The following is a 23,633-nucleotide window of genomic DNA, read 5'->3' as shown; positions in this document are numbered from 1 at the left end:
CTCCGTGCATCCCATTTGTTGTTGCTTTGGCGTGTAGTACACCGCTTGCCAGTGTAGTCGTGCATCAGAGTAATCTAGTGACGGCACGGAGGTAGTACACATTGTGAATAAACATTGTGTTGTGGAACTTATACTGTACAGTATAATGTACACACATGAAGATATGGTAGAAATGCTACTGATCTATGGAGAATGTACGTTGACGGGAAATACGTTATGCGATTGCTTGTTGGTTGATAGTATTGTTAGGGAACATTATGATTATTAAGTTAATATGTCTGTTTTCTACCCTACTCTACATACCTGTACTGTACCCAAACTTTTTTTGCAGCTGTTCTCTTTACCGACGAGGCATCATTCTCCAGAAAAGGAATGGTCAATATGAGGAATATGCATTATTGGTCCGCAGACAATCCAAAATGGCTCCGTCAGGTAGAGCATCAACGTCCGTGGAAAGTTAATGTTTGGTGTGGGATTATTGGAGTTACCATTATCGGACCTTTCTTTATAAATGGCACCCAAAATGGCAGACAATACTCCAGATTTATACGACACAATCTTCCTGTTCTCTTGGACACCGTACCTCTGAACCGGATAATGGTCATGTGGTATCAGCATGACGGATGCCCTGCACATAACGCCTTGCGAGCACGACGACTTCTGAACCGTAAGTTCCCTGGTAGGTGGATTGGACGAGGTGGCCCAGTTAGGTTGCCTGCTCGATCTCCAGACCTTACACCGCTGGATTAGTTTCTTTGGGGATCAGTGAAGGATGCTGTTTACCAAAATGAACCAACAACACCAGAGGACATGAAGCAACGCATTATTGATGCTTGTACAGCCATCAAAGAGGAAACAGTAGCACGAAGTAGGGCATTCTTCATCCGCAGAGTGACCGTATGTATCCAAGCCTATGGGCATCACTTTGAGGATGAGATGTGAACGCTATGTTCAGTATGTAGTGCTGGTATCACAGTGGAAGTTTCTACAAAGGGCCATTTTACCCAGTGATGTTAAGAAACATTTGTTTGCAACAATTTGTCATGTAACGCATTAGATAAACATAACATTGATAATTATGTGATAATAAAACTAATTGGTTAAACATGTTTACATTCATCTTCTATGTCCTACCTGAACTTCCCAAATCAAAACACTTTTACTTAAACAACGGTAAAACTTTTAGTCCACTTGCTCGTTTCACTAAAACCATCAACATGAATTTTACTATTACGAGTGACTGATTAACTGTCACTTGCTCTAGATCTACAGTAAAGTAAAGTTTTAACGTTTAACGGTATTACCTTTTTAGTAACGGATTAACGATAAGCGAAGTTAACTTTGGAACTAACGTTGCGGTACACAGATATGTTACAGAACCGCATCATCCCTAGCCTATGGGATAAATACCTGCTGGAATGTACGACGTTAATGCAGGATGGCAGCAGACCGTATTATTCGTTTCGGACCTTTTGATAAGTATGGAAGTGTGATTACGCATGTCAATCACACCGCGATTACGGGCAGCATGGGGTTCACGCCTGAGCCTCAGGACGTGCGCAAGCAGCGCATGTCGGTTGTTTCAAGCGTCAACTTCGCCTCTTAATATCTCGGGATGTAATGGGAATATTGCGATGCAATCAACCCCATTGTGTATGTGATTTGTCATGCTATGGATTGCTGAAGAAAAAATATAGGAGGTCCATTTAAAAAAACATAAGTTTGTATTAAAAAACACATATGCTTTCGTTTTAGAATGTTTCCAAATATGTACATTCATGGGTCCAGCCCTACATTGATACCGGTGAAAGTCGTTTTCCAATAGCTGTTATTGTTCCAGAGATATTTTGGGTGGCCAAGACAGCTGGGACACCCTGTATATTATTTTCAATTCTTTTTCCTCTAACAAAATGCACTGACAAAATTATTCGGAACTTCAGTTGACAACTTACCGGTGGATAATTATGCAGTTCAAATGCGGACCAATAAAACATTACTCGGACAGCGTGACGTTCTCTGCAACACACCTACCATAAATGATGTTGGGTTTGCCACAGTTATGAAGCATGTGATATGCGTGATACTCTTCTTCAGCGACGAAATAATACAATTCAACGTGTCACTGAAACACATCGATTATAACATGGAATACAGTATCTCTTAATTTTTTGGGAGGCTATTAGTCGCATATAACTCTATAATAAGCGAATTATTCCAGTTACAAGTTAATACAGATATCTTTATTTCAATTTGTTAAATGAAAATATTATTTTCTTTTTAACTTTCAGACATTCCTAAGTAAGATTTCCATATTTTTCTTCCCTTTCTTATTCTTTATATTTAGAGGTGACCAGCCCAATAAAAAAAGTATCATCAGTGAATTATTACTCATACCACACAATGATACCTCAGAATGGAGCGAACCATATTTTGCAGTGCCACCAACTATTTCATCAACACTTGGTCGACACGTATTCCAAAATTGAATTCGAAAGTTTGTTAATCATTCGCTTAAATCAAATATCGTTGCTTTCAGAAGAACACACTCATTTACGAGATGCAATGACAAACGATGGAAAAGTTTCTGACATTGGGAAAATGGCCTTGCAGCCAGCAATGTTCAACGGCAGTGAACGTAGTTAGCAAGAAAGGCACAAGATGGCAATACATACGTGCATTCACATGGTCACACTGACTTTTTCATCACATTTACATGCAATCCAGCTTGGGACAGATAAAAGAGCATGTATTCCCATTTAAAGTCCATCTGATCAAAACGATTAGACACCACGAATATTCAAGCGAAACCTCACTAAACTGATGAAATTATATACGAAGAATCACATTTATGGTGAAGCTCGCTGATGCATGTATGTGACTGAATGGTAGACGAGAGATGCCCATTCTCTCACATGGCTCAAAACGAAAATACACTCACCTCATTTCTGCAGAAATTCCTAATCCTCAAGAAGACCCACTGCTGTTTGATAGTGGGACGAAAAAACGTATTGTGCATGGATCATGCGAAGCAATGAATCCACAATGTTCTCACATGGTAGATAACAAATATACAAACCAGTATCTGAGTGACGTAGTTCATGAAACACACGCCACACCACTGATGGTGGATCTCCACAATACAGCCGCCGAAAACCAGAAGATTGAGGCCATACCACAACACTCATAATGAGAATTGCTGACGCTGGAATCGACAACAGATGGATTGTGCCTTATTGTCCATTGCAAAAGAAAACATTAAAAGCTCATGTCAAAGTCGAATATTGTCATTGCGCCAAATTCATCAGATTATATGCAAATACGTCAACAAAGGCAGCTATATGGCAGTAGTCAGTATTGATAGACCTGATACGCACAACTATGAAGTGAGTAAATTCCAAACAGGTCGATGTATCAGCAGAAATGTGGCTGTTTGGCGAATTTTGATTTCCCCAATTCACAATCACCTTCCCAGTTGTTGTTCATCTCAGTATTCATCTTGAAAATGGATAAAGACTCTATTTCACGTCAGTCACTGTACGAAACGTTGTTGCTAAACCAGCGCACGCAACACTAACATTGGCAAGGGTGTTGAAGGCTATCAAAGTGTACTCCCTTTGTCAGGAAAGTTCCGAGGTAGATTTAAATAAAAAAAATTGAGGACTTCACTTGTCAAGTAATAGACCTAGCTCCTTTCGATGTAGTCCTCATGGCTATTTGTGCCTAGTTGCCAACGTTTCTGGTGATATTTGAAGCAAGCAGGGAAATTTTCAACTGAGATTGCAAGGCGGGAGGTTGGGCGAGTATGGTGAATGTGCGATATCAATAGTAACAGAACGCTTGGCCAGAAATTAGGTAAAAGACAAAACAGTATTTTTACGCAGTAGGAAACAGCACTGAGAGTGCCACAAATCAAGGCGGTGACACCAACTAGGTTGTTGCACTCTTTCAAGACATCCATGTAAAGAGTTTGGTTCACTGTTTGACCTGGAGGGACATACTCGTGGTGAACTGAACTTTTACTATCAAGGAATGCGATGAACGTTGTCTTTGTTCTTCAAAGCTTATAGTTTGGCTTTCTTCGAGGCTTGTGATCCAGGACTCCGCCATTCAGCACTTTCACACTTCATGCGAGGGTGATACAGGTAGCACCAACTCTCACCCCAGCAATAATCATTGGCAGACATGTGCGATCACGTCATGTTCTGTTTGGTAATTCAGCAGAAATTCTTCGACTTTCCTCTTATGTTCGTCTGTTAGTTGGGGAGTGGGGGGAGTTTTGCATTAAGTTTCTGTTTTTTTCTAAATCTTGGCATACAGTCTTATAACACACATCGCAAGTTAAGTTCTTCTGATATCGCATGCACAGTTATATGACGATCTTCTCGCAATAACTGCCTTACGCGCTCCACGTTTGCGTCTGCATGTGCTGTAAACTGACGATCAACTCTGGTATGGTACTGCACTGAATTTTTGCTTTTATGAAACCTTTTATGCAAGTCGAAAACATAACCTGTTGAACGTTTCTTGCCTGTAGATACTTAAGTAATCATTGTCCATGTTTCACTAGGGGTTTTTCCGATCTTAACGCTCAATTTTTGTTCTCATGCAGCGTCCATTGTATCACCGTAACTAATGCGGCAAGAACCAAAACAGTGAGTTGCAAAGCACAGCCGTAGTGAAACAAGGCCAAGGTCATTCCAAAGATGCACATGTACCATGTAATATAAAAACAATATTTGTTCTGTTCAAGTATTTCAAACTCAGAAATTAGAAAACCTGTCCTGGAAATTTTCTGACAAAGGGAATGTATTCCTCTGACGTAGTGGGCCATATTTACACAGTACGTTTAAATAATGCAGACTGTTACTATTTGAGAATGTTGTTGGTTATTGTCAGAGTTGTCAAAGGCCCTACTTCACTTGTAGATCTGAGAACGGTTAGCTGTATAGAACGACAGATGTACGGAGAAGTTTGTCAGAAGCTTCATTTGTTCAAAAACGACCAACAATTGAAACAATATTGACGGACGCGTGTGCCAGCTGTCATCTGTAATGAATCCGAAACCTCAAAGATTTGTGGGAACAATTCAGAGAGGATTTAAGCAGAGACCGTTTTCAGCGTGCTCATACTGTTAGCAATGACTGATCCACTGATTTTACGGATAATACTTTCAATCGATTGTTCACAAAAGCATTACTGTCAACAACAAAGAACTCATTTTCTCGGCATGACTGCGCATGAACTTTTTACACTTGACCTTTATGGCCGCCATTTCGTGAGATAACAACAGTACAATGTTAATGATTTGTGTGCATCTGTTGAAAGGAACGTACAACTTTTGTTTGTTGAACATAATTCGCCGGCGTCACAGTTACAAATGGTGGGTCAAATGGCAGAGGTGACCTGTTCTCCCTTGAGCTCCTGGCGGCATTGGGAAAACGTTCCTCGTGAGTTTGGTGTTGGCTCACTTTCGATCTCAAAATGGAATTGCTTTGACTCTTGCTTAACCAGATACTGCGGCTGCAGTGTTAGATGGTGGATGAACAGTGCTTCGGTGGTCAAATTGCCATTGGATATGCATTTCAGGGAAGTTCCAACTTGTAGTATTTCAAAAGTATCTGGCATGGCTAAAGTTATGAATTTTTTTGCCAGTGCGTTGTCTGGGACAAATGAACCGTGACTCATAAGAAATCACTTGAAGCACTAGGTCGAACTCTTACAAAACAATTCGATGACGCTCTCTTTACATTACTTGGCGACTTTGGACGAACTCTTCCAATGATACTTACATCAACACCAGCTGATGAGCTCAATACTTGCTCAGATCATCGGATCTTCGGAGAGGTGTGGAAAACCTCACGCCAACATGTGCATACATTTGCAATGCAATGGATCGATAGCCACATTTTCAAAACAAGCATTGAACGCTGGTGAAGGAAAAGTGGCAGTTCATGCTACCACAAAATATATTTCATTTACATTGAACTTCTGCGTCGTTGTGCCATGCATGGAACAGCTTATTCACAACGTCTTCCACCAAATTGTCACTAATTATAAACATCACAAATGGCTCTGTGTATGTGCTATTTTGGCAGCAATACATCAATGACAGTGCAGCTAACCATGGAATTTAAAAACAAATTCCAGGTGATCTTGTTTCCTACAAATGGAATGGCAGTATCATGAATGCAGACAAAGTTGTTAATTATCGAATCGGGTTTATAAACTGGTTTGATCTTTCCGGTGTACCACGGCGCAAATAGTCACACAAAGTCGACGTGCTAATTATTGCCTTGCGGAACATTAATCAACCCTCCCTGTGAAACGGAGCAAAACTCTCAGTGAAGAAGCCGATACCGAATATCATCGAGGCACCCATTCTTCATAGAAAGTCGAAAGGAGAGGATTTGATCGTTCCACTCATTCCCCTCACTCGAACCAGCAAAGCATTGGATTTCAAACCATTGCAGTTCCCCATTCGACTTGGGTTTTGAATCTCCTTCAACAAGGCACAAGATAAGTCACTTAAGTGTACAGATTGAATCTAGAAAATCCATGGTTTTCACATTACCAGTTGTACGTTGTATGCTCTGGAGTCCCACAGCCAAGAAGTTGGCTTTTTCTTGTTGAAGAATGGAAAAACAAAAAGTATCGTTTACTCTTAATGACTCAAATAAGAAATTCAATAAAATAAAATGGATTTTTTTTTTGGTCATCAGTCTACTATCTGGTTTGATGCGGCCCGCCACGAGTTCCTTTCCTGGGCTAACCTCTTCATCTCAGAGTAGCACTTGCAACCTACGTCCTCAATTTGCTTCACGTATCCCAATCTTTCTCTTCCTCTACAGTTTTTGCCCTCTACAGCTCCCTCTAGTACCATGTAAGTCATTCCCTCATGTCTTAGCTGATGACCTATCATCCTGCCCCTTCTCCTTATCAGTGTTTTCCACATATTCCTTTCCTCTCCGATTCTGCGTAGAACCTCCTCATTCCTTACCTTATCAGTCTACCTAATTTTCAACATTCGTCTATAGCACCACACCTCAAATGCTTCGATTCTCTTCTGTTCCGGTTTTTGCCACAGTCCATGTTTCAGTACCATACAATGCTGTACTCCAGACATACATCCTCAGAAATTTCTTCCTCAAATTAAGGCCGGTATTTGCTATTAGCAGACTTCTCTTGGCCAGAATTGCCTTTTTTGCCATAGCGAGTCTGCTTTTGATGTCCTCCTTGCTCCGTACGTCATTGGTTATTTTACTGCCTAGGTAGCAGAATTCCTTAACTTCATTGACTTCGTGACCATCAATCCTGATGTTAAGTTTCTCGCTGTTCTCATTTCTACTACTTCTCATTACCTACGTCTTTCTCCGATTTACTCTCAAACCATACTGTGTACCCATTAGACTGTTCATTCCGTTCAGCAGATCATTTAATTCTTCTTCACTTTCACTCAGGATAGCAATGTCATCAGCGAATCGTATCATTGATATCCTTTCATCTTGTATTTTAATTCCACTCCTGAACCTTTCTTTTATTTCCATCATTGCTTTCTCGATGTATAGATTCAAGAGTAGGGGCGAAAGGCTACAGCCTTGCCTTACACCCTTCTTAATACGAGCACTTCGTTCTTGATCGTCCACTCTTATTATTCCCTTTTGGTTGTTGTACATATTGTATATGACCCGTCTCTCCCTATAGCTTACCCCTACTTTTTTTCAGAATATCGAACAGCTTCCACCATTTTATATTTTCGAACGCTTTTCCCAGGTCGACAAATCCTATGAAAGTGTCTTGATTTTTCTTTAGCCTTGCTTCCATTATTAGCCGTAACGTCAGAATTGCCTCTCTCGTCGCTTTACTTTTCCTAAAGCCAAACTGATCGTCACCTAGCGCATTCTCAATTTTCTTTTCCATTCTTCTGTATATTATTCTTGTAAGCAGCTTCGATGAATGAGCTGTTAAACTGATTGTGCGATAATTCTCGCACTTGTCAGCTCTTGCCGTCTTCGGAATTGTGTGGATGATGCTTTTCAAAAGTCATATGGTATATCGCCAGACTCATATATTCTACACAGCAACGTGAATAGTCGTTTTGTTGCCACTTCCCCCAATGATTTTAGAAATTCTGATGGAATGTTATCTATCCCTTCAGCCTTATATGACCGTAAGTCCTCCAAAGCTCTTTTATATTCCGATTCTAATACTGGATCCCCTATCTCTTCCAAATCGACTCCTATTTCTTTTTCTATCACATCAGACAAATCACCCTCATAGAGGCTTTCAATGTATGATTTCCACCTATCTGCTCCCTCCTCTGCATTTAACAGTTGAATTCCCGTTGAAATCTTCCCGTATCTCCCAGCCTTTTCCAAGAATACCTCCTCCTCTTGTTATTCTTGAACAGAGTATTCGCTATTACTAGCTGAAACTTGTTACAGAACTCAATTATTCTTTCTCCTCTTTCATTCCTTGTCCCAAGCCCATATTCTCCTGTAACCTTTTCTTCTACTCCTTCCCCTACAACTGCAATCCAGTCGCCCATGACTATTAGATTTTCATCCCCCTTTACATACTGCATTACCCTTTGAATATCCTCATACACTTTCTCCATCTGTTCATCTTCAGCTTGCGATGTCGGCATGTATACCTGAACTGTCGTTGTCGGTGTTGGTCTGCTGTCGATTCTGATTAGAACAACCCGGTCACTGAACTGTTCACAGTAACACACCCTCTGCCCTACCTTCCTATTCATAACGAATCCTACAACTGTTATACCATTTTCTGCTGCTGTTGAAATTACCTGATACTCATCTAACCAGAAATCCTTGTCTTCCTTCCACTTCACTTCACTGACCCCTACTACATCTAGATTGAGCCTTTGCATTTCCCTTTTCAGATTTTCTAGTTTCCCTACCACGTTCAAGCTTCTGACATTCCACGCTCCGACTCGTAGAACGTTATCCTTTCGTTGATTATTCAATCTTTTTCTCATGGTAACCTCCCCCTTGGCAGTCCCCTCCCGGAGATCCGAATGGGGGACTATTCCGGAATCTTTTGCCAATAGAGAGATCATCATCACACTTCTTCAAATACAGGCCACATGTCCTGTGGATACACGTTACGTGTCTTTAATGCAGTGGTTTCCATTGCCTTCTGCATCTTCATGTCGTTGATCATTGCTGATTCTTCCGCCTTTAGGGGCAATTTCCGACCCCTAGGACAAGAGAGTGCCCTGAACATCTATCCGCTCCTTCGCCCTGTTTGACAAGACCATTGGCAGATTGAGGCTGACTTCTTATGCCGGAAGTCTTCGGCTGCCGATGCTGGTTACTTATCAAAATTTAAGCAGTGGCTGGGATCGAACCCCGGACCGAAGACGTTTTGATTATGAATCAAAGACGCTACCCCTGGACCACAGGTATACGAATGTCGTGTATTAAATGGATATGACTTATACTTTACTGTTTTTTGACAGTAAGTTTCAATAAATGTATTCCCTATCGACAATGATGTAAGTATCATTCTTTCTATAATTCCTAATTAAACAAGATAATTTTTTTTCTAATTTCTACCGATATTTGCACAGTTATTTCTTCTGCTTATGCAACGTGCTCGGTCATCAAAATGTGTCAGCATGCGAAACATTCAACGAAACATTGTCGATATGGACTTTCGAAGCCGAAGGCCCACTCGTGTACTCTTGAATACTGCACGACACAAAGCTTTACACCTCGCCTGGGCACGTCAATACCGACATTGGACTGTTGATGACTGGAAACATGTTTCCTGGTTGGACGAGCGGATGGGCTCATATGGTTACGGAGATAACCTCATGAGTCCATGGACCATGAATATCGACAGGGGACTGTTGAACCTGGTGGAGGCTCTGTAATTGTGGGGGGAGTGTGCAGGTGGATTGATATGGGACCCCAGATACGTTTAAGTATGGCTCTGACAGATGACACGTACGTAAGCATCCTGTCTGATCACCTACCTCTGTTCAAGTCCATTGTGCATTCCAACGTACTTGTGCGTGTCTGCCGGCCGGTGTGGCCAAGAGGCTCTAGGCGCGTCAGTCTGGAACCGCGAGACCGCTACGGTCGCAGGTTCGGATCCTGCCTCGGGCTTGGATGTGTGTGATGTCTTTAGGTTAGTTAGGTTTAAGCAGTTCTAAGTTTCAGGGGACTGATGACCTCAGATGTTAAGTCCCATAGTGTTCAGAGGCATTTGAACCCTTTTTTTTTTGGGCGTGTCTAGCAGAACAATATGACACCCACACGTCCAGAATTGGTGCAGAATGGCTCCAGGAGCACTTTTCTGCGTTTACACTTTTCCGCTGGCCACCAAACTCACCAGATATGAACATTATTGAGCATGTCTGAAATCTCTTGCAACGTGCTGTTCAGAAGAGCTCTCCACTCCCTCTTACTGTTACGGGTTTATATACAGCCCTGCAGGATTCATGGTGTCAGTTCCCTGCATCAGTACTTCAAACATTAGTGTATACAGACGTTGCCGACCGCAGCGCCGTATTATGCCTGTTTATATTCCTCTGTATCTGAATACGCATTCCTATACCAGTTTCGTTGGGGCTTCAATGTAGCTCGTAATGAGCGAGCCAATTTCTCACAAGATAAGTGCGATGGTATGTACTTCAGGGCGAAGGAGTGAGATTAGTATCTGTCTAATTCCATATCCATGTCAAAATATTTTCGATGTTTAACAAGTGAAGTTTGAAGCATTATCTTGCAGCACGGCCACAGGATGACTGACTGTTGATGTAAATTGTTTACTGTGTTTTAGTAATTGGACTGCTGCAGTAGACATCGTAGTATATAATTTAGCATACTTGGGGAAAACTGTCATGTAGTGCTACCAGATGTTCAGCTCTACCTCTAGGTGAAGCAAATCTCTTGCGACTTCAGATGAGATAATCTGCAATAGCTTTGTTGGATTACTAGCCGTAACTTTGTATTAGAGCATTTGCTTGTTGCTTTGCTATTTGACATAAAGAGCACGGTTTTAGTAGCTGCTGTATGTTTTTTTGATGTTACGAAAATGGAAACATAAACCGATCTTTCTGATATGTGCAGAAGTACCATTGCGATCCCATATGTTATGCACAAGTCGTCTTTTAAACTTCGAGAGTGGACGCGGGATAGTGTGCCGATCTGGTAGTACGCTGTATGACAGTTGTCGCCGCGCGAAGTAGCGTTTGACAGGACAAGTTGGGCGGTAGCGAGTCACATGGAGGCCGAGCGTGGCCAGCGAAAGCTGCAATAGCTTTGTAAGAGGGTTATTCGGAAAGTAAGGAACGATCAGTCGCGAAATGGAAAATACAGTGAAAATCTGATGAAGCTTTGCACATATGTGTTGGGCAGTGTATCTAGCACGCCCGTCGATCGCATTATGTCACACATTTCAGTTCTGAGCTCACAGTAAGAATGTAAAGACGACTAGAAATTAGCGTCTCTTGCCAAGTATGAGGGCCTGGAGAAAGATTTCGGCTGAAGCTATGCAATCCGCATAACGTAACTATAATGCGGTTCGTTCTAACGACAATTATCCGCCGCACTCTGCAGGGGCAATGAAGATGTTCCTGGAGCGTTTTCGATGGGATGTGTTTGACCACCCACAATACTGCCCGTAATTGGCTACCCCTGAGGTTAATCTCTGCTCAGATGAACCGCTGGCTGTGAAGACAATATTTTGACACAGACCACGAGCTGCAGAGTAGAAAATTGTCGAAAAGCACTGGCGGCTTTCTTCTATAGCGAGGAATTTGAAAATCTGGAACAACGCTAAGACAGATGTCTTAAGTCTGAGCGGCGACTGTGTAGAGAAGTAGCTGGAAGGTGTAGCTAACTGTTGCAAATGAAACAGGCGTCCTTTTAGCTGTGCTATTGAAACAGTCAGCTTGTCAATATTCTGACGCTTAACAAACGACAAAACACGCTCTGTAAGGGCGTGCCCGGTATTCCCAGTGCTGGAAGACCGTTGAGGAGAAATTTCGTTTAAAGGCAGCCATCACACACTAAATGAACTTTTTAACAAGTGGAAATCAGATGTGTAGTAATAAAATGTGAGCCCAGTAACATACTGGAAACCCAGTGCCACAATAATGGGAAAATTACAACGAGTGTGGGGGAATAAGTGGGACCTCGTTTCGATGAAAAGTTCGCAAGTTATTCTGTGTTAAGCAAATTATCAACTGTATGAAGTTTTAAAAATTATAGCTCGGTGAGAACTACACCGATTTTCATAATCAAAGTGTTAGCGAATAGGTTTCGTAGAGACCTATCAGAGAATTAAAGTAAACTTTTGAACTATAGACCGGAATGTGTGTTCCATGCTGAAAAATCGGCAGATTTAGCCACAAGATTAACTTATATCGTAAAGGTAGCGGCAGTATTAGAGAATAACAATAGTTAGGAAAGTATAAATAGGTTCTTAATTATTTGCTTGCATTTACTAACAACAATATCACCAAAAGTAGCGTTTTTCATGTTAAAATTGTAGTTTTAGAGAAAACAAGTATGTGTTGTAAAAATCTGATGTCATCACTGACGAGCTGATAAAATTTGAAAGTGAGGTCAGATGTAACACTTGCTTGTATCAATAGATTTTTATTTTTACATGAGCAGCAAGGAAATGTCCTCATGTGACCTACGCGAGAATATGAATACCCAGCCGCCACCTTGGCTCAGGCAGGCTGGTTTAGGTAGTAGTCTTTATTTGAATTGGATAGGCGGCTAGTCGGTCGCTTCTGAAAGTCTTGGGATTTATCTAAGTGTCGAGTTGTGGACTTGGAAGATTTTCGCTTGTGTCACCAGTGAACGTTTAGAAATATTTTCGCATCGGGGACTTGGAATATTTTAGAGCGTGTCGCCAGTGAAAACTTGCAAATACTGTGGAGAAGACAGAGGCCCCAGCTCAGTTACAGGTACATACCAAACAAAAAGGCTACGAGAGGAAAAGAAACCTCCTGGGCCAACCATGTTCATTATGATATTAAAATTCACAATACCAGTATCGAAATCAGGGTTTGTTAAGGTTTGCTTCTGTTAGACGATATTGGCACAGTTTTTCAGAATGCAAAACTAAGGTCTGCTGAAGCAAGGACCTTCCAGATTATTCCCATCCGCTGTTTATAAAGCCATACAAGTCTGGTAATCTTTTATCGTCTTCCAACCATCTCATTTTGATATAAATGTACTATTTTCTGGAAGACCAGCCTTTCGAGTTAACGCTGTTGGAAGAGTGTTGGAACAGTGTGAAGGTCCTCTCGAACATTTGAGGGTTAGGCAAGGCATCTCCTATTATTCAGTGTTCCTTCTCAACAAATGTTCATCCCTTCTACTGACAACTAACATTGAGGGAATATTTATTTAATTAAACTTCTTTTACATTCCTGGGTACTTACGTCAAGACTGTCATTTCCGGTTCACACACTGTTTCTCCATTAAGACCAACAATGGTCAATGCAACTTGTACTGAGCTACAGCATTACGGGACTGTGGGTCCAGGCCAATATTCATCTTGGACTATCTAGATCCGTAAGACACATGAACTGTCCACTGCAGGGGATCTGAATATGGATTTTCTATGAAGTTAGTGATTAACGTAACGCTACATTTGTCCTGATTTCTATAACTTTGGAGAATCACACCAGGAGTGAAGTTCTTTGATGTTACATTTTGGTTGGTAGTTACCTCTACTACAGTCGCAATTTTCCGGGTAATATATGTAACGGCTTTTGAAGGAACAGTCATTTAGACCACACCTTTCGCTTCATTTTGAAGTATCTTCAGTAGTCACTTTATCAACGACGTTTCCCTTCCAGATCTTTTTGCCAAGACTGTAAGCAATTCTCAAGTTTCAAATTTCTGTTATTAACAGTTTTAAATATCCGCTATTACTCTTTTTTGTTTCCTACTTCATTACTATTTATCGTCTACCTATAGGTGTTTCATTTTAGTGCGCTACACTTCAATGACACGGAATTTTTTATTCCATGTTCTTCAGACTGACATACACCTCATGTGGTTTCGTTTGATGCTGCAGAATCCAAATTTCTTTTGTTTTTGTTGCTGTGGCAGAGTCTGCTGTTCCTCTGTGTGAGCGTGTGTTTCCATATTTCTACTAGAATATATAAACACCCAGAAACATACGTTTTTCATATTAGGTGCACTGTGCTGCCACCTACTGCCAGGTACTCCATATCAGCGACATCAGTAGTCATTAGACGTAATGAGAAAGCAGAGTGGGGCGCTCCGCGGAACTCACGGACCTCGAACGTGGTCAGGTGATTGGGTGTCACATGTGTCATACGTCTGTAAGAGAGATTTCCACATTCCTAAACATCCCTAGAACCACTGTTTCCGACGTGATAGTGAAGTGGAAACGAAAAGGGACACCTACAGCACAAAAGCGTACAGGCCGACCTCGTCTGTTGACTGACGGAGACCGTCGGCAGTTGAAGAGGGTCGTAATGTGTAATAGGCAGGCATTCATCAAGACCATCATACAGGAATTCCCAACTGCATCAGGATCCACTGCAAGTACTATGACCGGCTGGAGGTAAGAAAACTTGGATTTCATTGTCGAACGGCTGCTCATAAGCCACACATCAGGACAGTACATGCCAAAAGACGCCTCAATTGGTATAAGGAGAGAAAGCATTGGACGTTTGAACAGTGTAAAAACGTTGTGCGGAATGACAAATCATGGTACACAATGTGGCGATCCGATGGCAGGGTTTGGGCACAGCAAATGGTCCGTGAACGTCCTCTGCCAGCGTCTATAGTGCCAACAGTAAAATTCAGAGGCGGTGGTGTTATGGTGTGGTCGTCTTTTTCAAGGAGGGGGCTTGCACCCCTTGTTGTTTTGCATGGCACTATCACAGCACAGACCTACATTGATGATTTAGGTACCTACTTGCTCCCCACTGTTGAAGAGCAATTCGGGAATGGCGACTGCATCTTTCAACACGATCGAGCACCTGTTCATAATGCACGGCCTGTGGCGGAGTGGTTAAACAACAATAACATCCCTGTAATGGACTGGCCTGCACACAGTCCAGATCTGAATGATATAGCACACCTTTGGGATGATTTGGAACTCCTACTTCGCGCCAGGCCTCACCGACCGACATCTATACCTCTCGTCACTGCAGCACTCCGTGAAGAATGGGCTGCCATTCCCCAAGAAACCTTCCACCACCTGATTGAATGTATGCTTACGAGAGTGGAAACTATCATCAAGGCTAAGTGTGGGCTAACAACATTCTGAATTCTAACATTACCAATGGAGGGTGCCACGAACACCATGAAGGCGCTGTGAGACAGAAACAAAAATTGGTGAGCTTATTTCTACATCAGAAAGATGATAGCTATTCGACTTCGTCCCAATAGGGTTGAGAATGGCACTAGTAGCCCCACTATGAAGATGCTACTCAGGCTTGCTTCAATTAATAATTGTGATTAGACGGGATGACCTGATGTTAGTGAAGGATGTCCTTAAGGCGAAAACGATGCCATTGTCAACAATTCACTGAGTTTCAACGAGGTCGTGTAATAAGGCTTAAACAAGATGGATGTTCTTTCTGTCATGCTACAGTAGGATATGGCAGAAATGTAGCTACTGACACGTCGAAATCAGATTCTTAATTAGCAACGCCGGTAGTAAAAAACGTTTCAGTGAGAAACGATGTATATCATTGTATATTCTTTGTGTATGACAACACCTGTGATTCGTTAATTTCCTGTTCCTCCACTCAATTACTCTGCTGAAATAGAATATAAGATTCTCTGAAGTCCAAAATCGCCCTTTGTTCCGTCAAGAAATCCATATCTAGCATAGTTTCAGTTGTTGAAAGTGGGACGATCCTAAAATTTGCATAAAATATGAAGCCATGAAAAGCAAATTTCAAGTGTGTCTGTAGTTTACGTCTATTCCTTTTCCAGAAACTGCTGCTCTGATTTTAGTCTCTTGTAATGGGAATGCAAGGCAAGAATTACTCTCATCATTAAAGGCTGCATCACTAATCACTGTAACTGGAGATCCAGAGTCAAGTGGTGGAATTAAGTGCGTCAGTTTGTAAATGGTAATCGGATGGTACACATTCATTTGTAGCTGTTCTTTTTCCTGCAGTAAGGTGTCTCGTATGTCTTCCAATATGATAATACGTTCTGTTACTACTTTCATATTGTCTGTATATGACGTTTTGCTGTTAACATCTGCAGTGAACTGAGCTTCTCGTCGTTGTCTGTCAGTCGGATGGAAGCAGTATTGCTGCTGTCCGTAACCATCAGTTGGCCTGTTGTCAATGCGGTGCGGTCACTGTGTCTGTAATCCTGATTGTGGTTTCGTTGCCTGCTGCCGTACCTTCTGGCGTATACTACGTGACGATTGGAATGTAACTCATATTTCGATGAACGGAATTGTTTCCCTGATTGTTATATTGTAAATCTGCTGTGATGCGCAATTTTTCTGAAACGAACTGTGTCTGCTATCATCTTGCTGCTGGAAGTGCTGGTTGTTCCGAGCAATATTTTGGCTTTGTTGGTGATTGTACTGTGGCTGTCCCTTAAACTTTGTTCCCCTGTTGTAGTTACTTTGATACCTCTGACTATTGCCGTGTCATCTGTTTTGTCTGTTATTAAATTACCTGTTATAACGATTTCCATTTCCGTTGTAACCTCTGTTGTTTTGAGAGAAATTTTTGTTAACGAAAGAATAGTTTCACGGATGAGTTTCAAGTAATTGAAGTAAATCGGGGAATACACTAATACTTTCTTTCTGTTGGTCTGCGAATAATTAAACGCCTAACAAAGGAGGAAGTTTTGAGACAAAAGCTGAATGAGAACCGACGGTTCTGTTGCATCATGTACTCAAAAAACTGCGTAGCTGTAGCGAATTGCGAAATCTCATAATTGCGTGGGCTGATTAAATGGTCTTTGACGCCTCACTGTGTCGCTTACGACCAATAAGTCGCTAAAAACCGTTTTGGAATCCTTCAGTAGAACAGCATTATCTGGCTACTGGGCGCATTCGCATGGCAGGTTCGTCTTCTAAAACACTAGGCATGAATTCTAGTTTCTGAATTACTGACCAAGATGGAGGTAAAGAAAAAGAGAATTTCTGGTCCATTCTAATGGATGAAACTCAATATTACGATTTTCAAAAACTTTGAATGTTCGTACTGAGAGAAAATGTTTATAGTCGGGTCCGTCGTGTCTTGGAGAATTTTGTAGATCATTCCAATTGCAAAATGTTTGCGATTGTCGATGATGTAGGTCCCTGATTCTTTTCATTCTGCTGACGTTTTGCTCATATGTAAATCCATCTGACTGCCCATGAGACATATTTGGAGAATCACAACGGTTTTGTTCAAATGACACAGTTTCTTCAATGTTGGAAAGATTACTTTTTAATCGCATTTGCGCTTATGTTGTTCACTGCTTGCTGCTCGTGTTGAAAATGTCATAATGAAAGAAATTGTTTTGTTTGCGTAAAATGTGTGGGAAGTGTGTCTGCCGAATTAGAGTCTGTGTTAAGCTCTCATTACTCAACTTTCTGAGGAATGTCTTCTATTTGTGCTGTTGGAGATTTCGGTTGTGTCGTAGTGTCATTGTCGACTTTATTAATTTCCGATTCCAAATGACTCATCTGTTCCGAATGCTTAAGTGTTTTGTGTTGTAGTCTTGCTACTGCAGCACTGGTAACTATTTTATTTATTTTCTTAAAAAGCAAATCTTTCTCTCTGTGCATTGTTTCTTTAATATTTTTAACTGATTATGTACTTCACAACTCGTTGCGAAAATAAAGTCTGCAGTTGTGTCAGATCTTCTGAAAGCGCTTCTAAATGGTCATAAATTCCATTTTGTGTCAATGAGGTTTGTTAGCTGACTCTCTAGTGTCTCACTGTGCTTTCGTAATTTGTGGTCCGTATGACTTGATACTTGACTAGCTAGCCTTTTATACGTATTTGTTGTTTTCTGCGAGTAAAATCTGAAGCATAATCCCAAGACCAGTGGCCCATAAAAAATTGCCGACAATTAATGTGTGATGACAGGATTGTTCATCAATAGTCTCATTTTCTATGTCTGAGTCTGATGTGACCAGCCTTTCCAATGGCTGTGTTGTGGTGGTTTCCGCCTGTCTGGAATCTAAAACTTGAAAAGCTGAGGTAGGTTCATCATTGACGGAAGAAATACTTAGACTTGCAAACACATTTCTATCCGATTCATATTGGTTCAAATGACTCTGAGCACTATAGGACTTAACAGCTATGGTCATCAATCCCCTAGAACTTAGAACTACTTAAACCTAACTAACCTAAGGACATCACACAACTCCCAGTCATCACTTTCTATATTGATTGTAGCGTGACTGTGAGGGAAGGATCTACCCTTTGCATTGTCGAGTTTGTCTGATGTTTTAAAATAGGATGCAATAATTCGTCAGAATTCTGTTAAATTGGGCATATCTGTTGGCTAATGAATACTGGTACGAGAGGTTTGTCGTCTTACATGGCATCGCAATAAATAATAATTTTCACAAGAAAATAAATTGTCAAAGTTGAGAACGTTGACCTGTATGGAGAAGAAAACACAAATAATTAATCTATAAATGCAGCCCAAAACATAGATACGAACGAAGTGTTACAGAGAGCACTGTACAAAGATTCCCCGAAGCCTGAACCGATAAGAGCCGTCGCCAAGTGAAATTTTCCTTCAAAAATTGTTTCCGTATGTTTGTATTTTTGGAATTCATTCTGGTTAGGTTGATGATTGTAACTTCACTGTCGTTTAGCTTTGGATGACTATGCATTTCGAGCTGCGAGAGAAACCAAAATATATCTGATTGCGAGAATACAACATACTGGCTGTGTTTTATAATCTATCTAAGAAATGTGGAAAATGATTAAATCCGGAACTTTACTATTAATATCTTCATTAAACAAAGGGTCCCTGTGTGTTAATGATCTGCCTAATAATGCTGTTCATGAATGCTCCCTGTGCATTGATAATTGTCATAGTAAATTGACACTGAAATGAAAATATTTTACCTGTTAATGTAATGGCTTGGAATCACGGTGCTTGCTGCTCTCTGTGCGCCAGCTGCAAATTTCTAAGTACAGTTGCTGAGAACTTAGTGCAATGCTCCACACAACAAGGAACTATTTTATACACATCACTGAGTGAGGCACTCCTTCATAATTTGCATCAAGGATGTGGACAAAGCTCCTAATGGAAATATTCCTTTAACAAATTGTTTCTAATACGTCTCATATATTATTACTTGTATGCAATTCATGTTACAACACTCAATGATACTGACAAGCTTCAACATTCATACCAAACACTTACTCTCTAAAATTTTAGACAAATCATTAATAAGCATGAGATATACCTTATAGTAAAAATTACTCAATCTTGAATGAATAACCTGAACTTCCCTGATATGGATTTGCCGGCCACTGTGGCCGAGCGGTTCTAGGCACTTCGGTCCGGAACCGCGCTGCTGCTACGGTCGCAGGTTCGAATCCTGCCTCGGGCATGGATGTGTATGATGTCCATAACTTATTTCGGTTTATGTAGTTCTAAGTCTAGGGGACTAATGACATCAGATGTTAAGTCCCATAGTGCTTAGAGCCATTTCAACCTTTTTTTTATAGGGATGTCTTACTCAACAATGATCCTTGCAGTGCAGTGCTGTGTCAATAAATGAAAATATTACCTTCACCCCCCTTCATGCTCTTTTCTATGCCTCATTTCATTCTAAATCACTAATCAAATTTCTATCCTCTGTTTCACAATGTTCAAACAGTAATCATTTTACTTAAACACAGATGCACTCAACTTTCATCCACACACACCAAAAAAACTTTTCTATCACCCCAATTCCCAGAACTCCTGAAGATAGACCTTGACTGTGGATATTGTATCACAGGCACAGTCCCTTTCACTGTTCGGAGATGTCACTAAACCCGCCCAAAGATGTAAACAACCATCCATGAGCAGCGCCTATTAGACGGAGAAGGTCCGACAGCCGATCAGTTCCAGTCATTCCACCAGGAAGAAGGTACACAGCTCGTGTTGTCTGTAGTTCACCCATGCCTAGACGGTCAATACCGCGTTTCTATCGCGTGTACATGTTTACTTTATGTCAGGAAGGGCTCTCATCAAGTGAAGTGTCCAGGTGTCTCGTAGTGAACCAAAGCGATGTTGTGTGGACATGTAGGAGATAGAGAGAGACAGGAACTGTGGATGAAAAACCTCGCTTTGGCCGCCGTACTGGCTGCTACTACAGTGGATGGTCGCTACCTATGAATTATGGCTCGGAGGAACACCGAAAGCAACGCTACCATGTTGTATAATGCTTTTCGTGCAGCCACAGGTCGGCGTGTTACGACTGAAACTGTGCGCAATAGGCTGCATGATCCGCAACTTCATTCCCGACGTCCATGGAGAGGTCCATCTCAGCAATCATGACAACATGCAGCGTGGTGCAGATGGACCCAACAACAAGCCGAATGGACCGCTCAGGATTGGCACCACGTTCTCTTCACCGATGAGTGTTGCATATGCCTTCAACAAGACAATCGGCAGAGACGTGTTTGGAGGCAACGCGATCAGGCTGAACGCCTTAGACACACTGTCCAGAGAGTGCAGCAAGGTTGAGGTTCCATGATGATTTGGGGTGGCACTATTTGGGGCGACGCACGCCGCTGATGGTCACGGAAGGCGCCACAACAGCTGTACTGTAATGAATGCCATCCTCCGACCGATAGTGCAACCATATCAGTAGCATATTGGCGTGACATTCCTCTTCTTGGACGACAATTAGCGCCCCTTTCGTTCACAGCTTTTGAATGACTTCCTTCCGGATAACGACATCACTCGACTAGAGTGGCCAGTATGTTCTCCATACGTGAAACCTATTTAACATGCCCTCGATTGTTTGAAAAGGGCTGTTATGGACGACGTGACCCACCAACCACTCTGGGGGATTTACACCGAATCGCCGTTGAGGAGTGGGACAATCTGGAGCAACAGTGCCTTGATGAACTTATGGATAGTATGCCACGACGAATACAGGCATGCATCTTACAAGAGGACGTGCGACTGGGTATTAGAGATACTGGTGTGTACAGCAATCTGGACCACCACCGCTGACGGTCTCGCTGTATGGTGATACAACATGCAAAGTGTGGTTTCCATGAGCAATAAATAGGGCGGAAATGATGTTTATGTTAATCTCTAATCCAATTTTCTGTACAGGTTCCGGAACTCTCAGAACCGAGGTGATGCAAAACTTTTTCTGGTGTGTGTACATTGCCACGAGTTCTCTGCTCAGGGTATGTCTCACTACTACTCAAAGGACAGAACACCCGTGCTCCTCGCTGTCAAGCAGCAATGACAAAAGAAACACATCTTCCAGTGACAGAGCTACTCCGGCCAAACACTGCGTGCGAATAATAAGCGATTCAGAATTGTTGTTTAGTGTTTGAGACATCAGAAGTATGTACAAATTCCACAAATGCAAGTAACAGACTTCCAATAAACCTGTTTTGCCATGGCCATTTGCAACCAGTAGCGTCACGCGAGAGCTCATTGGAGGGAAGGGTGAAGGTCTGGTGTGTTTATGATGAAACGTGGTTCTGCATCGGTGCCAGTGATGACAGCGTGTTGGTTAGCAGGAGACCACTTGAGGGCCTGCAACCAACCTGTCTGCATGCTGGACACACTAGACATACAAATGGCGTTATGGTCTGGCGTACAATTTGGTAAGACAGTAGGAGCACTGTCGTGGCTATCCCGCGCACCCTAAGTTGAAGTTTGTGTGTCATTCTAGCGATTCGATCTGCTGTGCTGCGAATCATGAAGAGCATTCCAGCGCGTTTTTTACAACAAGACAACGCTCGCGAACATATCGCTGCTCTCATCCAACATGCTCTGGAGAGTGTCCAGGTGTTGCTTTGGCCTGCTCGATCACCAGAACTGTCTCCATTCGAGCACATATGGGACATCATCAGACGATAACGTTAGTGTCATCCAGAAACAACATTAACCATCTCTTTATTGACCGAGTAAGTGCAATAGTCATGATACTCCATTCCAAAAACTGAAATCCAGCATTTGTATAACACAATGCTTGCAGATATGCATGCTTGCATTCAACATTCTAGCAGTTACACTTGTTATTAATCAACCAGTATTTCGCATTTTCATTGGGTTATCTTGCACTTACATTAACCTGTGATTTTGCAATGTTAATTACTTAAATACGTTACCCTGTTACCCAGACATAATATTCCCAAAATTTCATCGCTCTAGATTGATGATTTTTTGGTGTTGTGATTTTCTCTCTCTCTCTCACTCTCTCTCTATCTCTCTCTCTCTCTCTCTCTCTCTCTCTCTCTCTCTCTCTCTGTGTGTGTGTGTGTGTGTGTGTGTGTGTGTGTGTGTGCCAATGGGTAGGGGCGGACTTGGTATGTGTGGATGTGGGTATGTGGGTGGTTGTGTCTTTATGACACCTTAAACTGGCCCCTATGGATGTGATATGGTGCTAGTAAGTGGACTGATACTGCCAAGTTCTTTCTAAATTTCGACGACTTTTTGATGAGTGGTACAGCATCTCATATCCTCACAATCTGTTCAGTTCTATTTGATTTCTTCATTCCATTTTGGGAGTTACATATTTTTAGCAGACAGTACAAAACACCTACATACCTTGATATCCTAGATACTGACGCTCATTAGTGTTAATGGTTGAGCTGATTCAACAAAGGGTCGATTTGGCATGTATCTGTGAGTCTCCCTGGCCATAGCACCAATAGTTCGTAGCGATATGGGCTTTTGTGTTCGATCATTGTCTTGCTGAAAAAATGGCGCAACGATACTGTCACATGAGTAGTAGCATACTAAGAAGTAGGATGTCCGTGACGTACTACTGCGCCTTTAGAGTTCTGTCCGGCACAGGCTGTGTCCAGAATCGTATCCATTGGTTCCCCGTTTGATGAGGCCGGAAGTAGCACTCCCGTGCCTTTCCAAATTATTGGAATAATGGGTCTCTTATCATGAAGCCGTCATACTCCTCAATGATGGTCACCTGAGCAGTTCATTGACGAGCAGAATATGTCATTCACCAAGGTCTACCCCTACCACTTAGGGCTCTACCACAATCGAAGCTATTTGTGTTGTGATATCATTGGCAGTTGATTAATTTACGGTAGTTAATTAGTCCAATTGCTGCTAGTCTCTGACCAGTGGTTTGGGATGACTTACAAGTTTGCAGGTAGTCCTTTCCTTGTTCCCTGATGGCAGGCGATTGTTAAGTGGTTACAGTGTGCTTTGTGCACAATACGGCGATCCTGCCTTGTCAGTTGGTTTTGTCCAAAACCCTGACAACAAGTATGCCCTTATGGTCGAATGCAGGTCAAATTCAGACCACTGTCACATCCAACTGCCACAAAAATCTGGGTATTGTATGACTATACAAGCGCACAAAATGCCGACTGATAATGAGGCTTTTTTCGAACTCCTGGCAGGTGCTAAAATACTTCCTGACAGAAGTATGCAGCTACTCCAAGCCCTTCATAGTGTTCACTCAAAATCTCATCT

Source organism: Schistocerca piceifrons, chromosome 8 (genome assembly GCF_021461385.2).
Source record: "Schistocerca piceifrons isolate TAMUIC-IGC-003096 chromosome 8, iqSchPice1.1, whole genome shotgun sequence".
Taxonomy (NCBI): domain Eukaryota; kingdom Metazoa; phylum Arthropoda; class Insecta; order Orthoptera; family Acrididae; genus Schistocerca; species Schistocerca piceifrons.
This window is presented reverse-complemented; position numbering follows the sequence as displayed.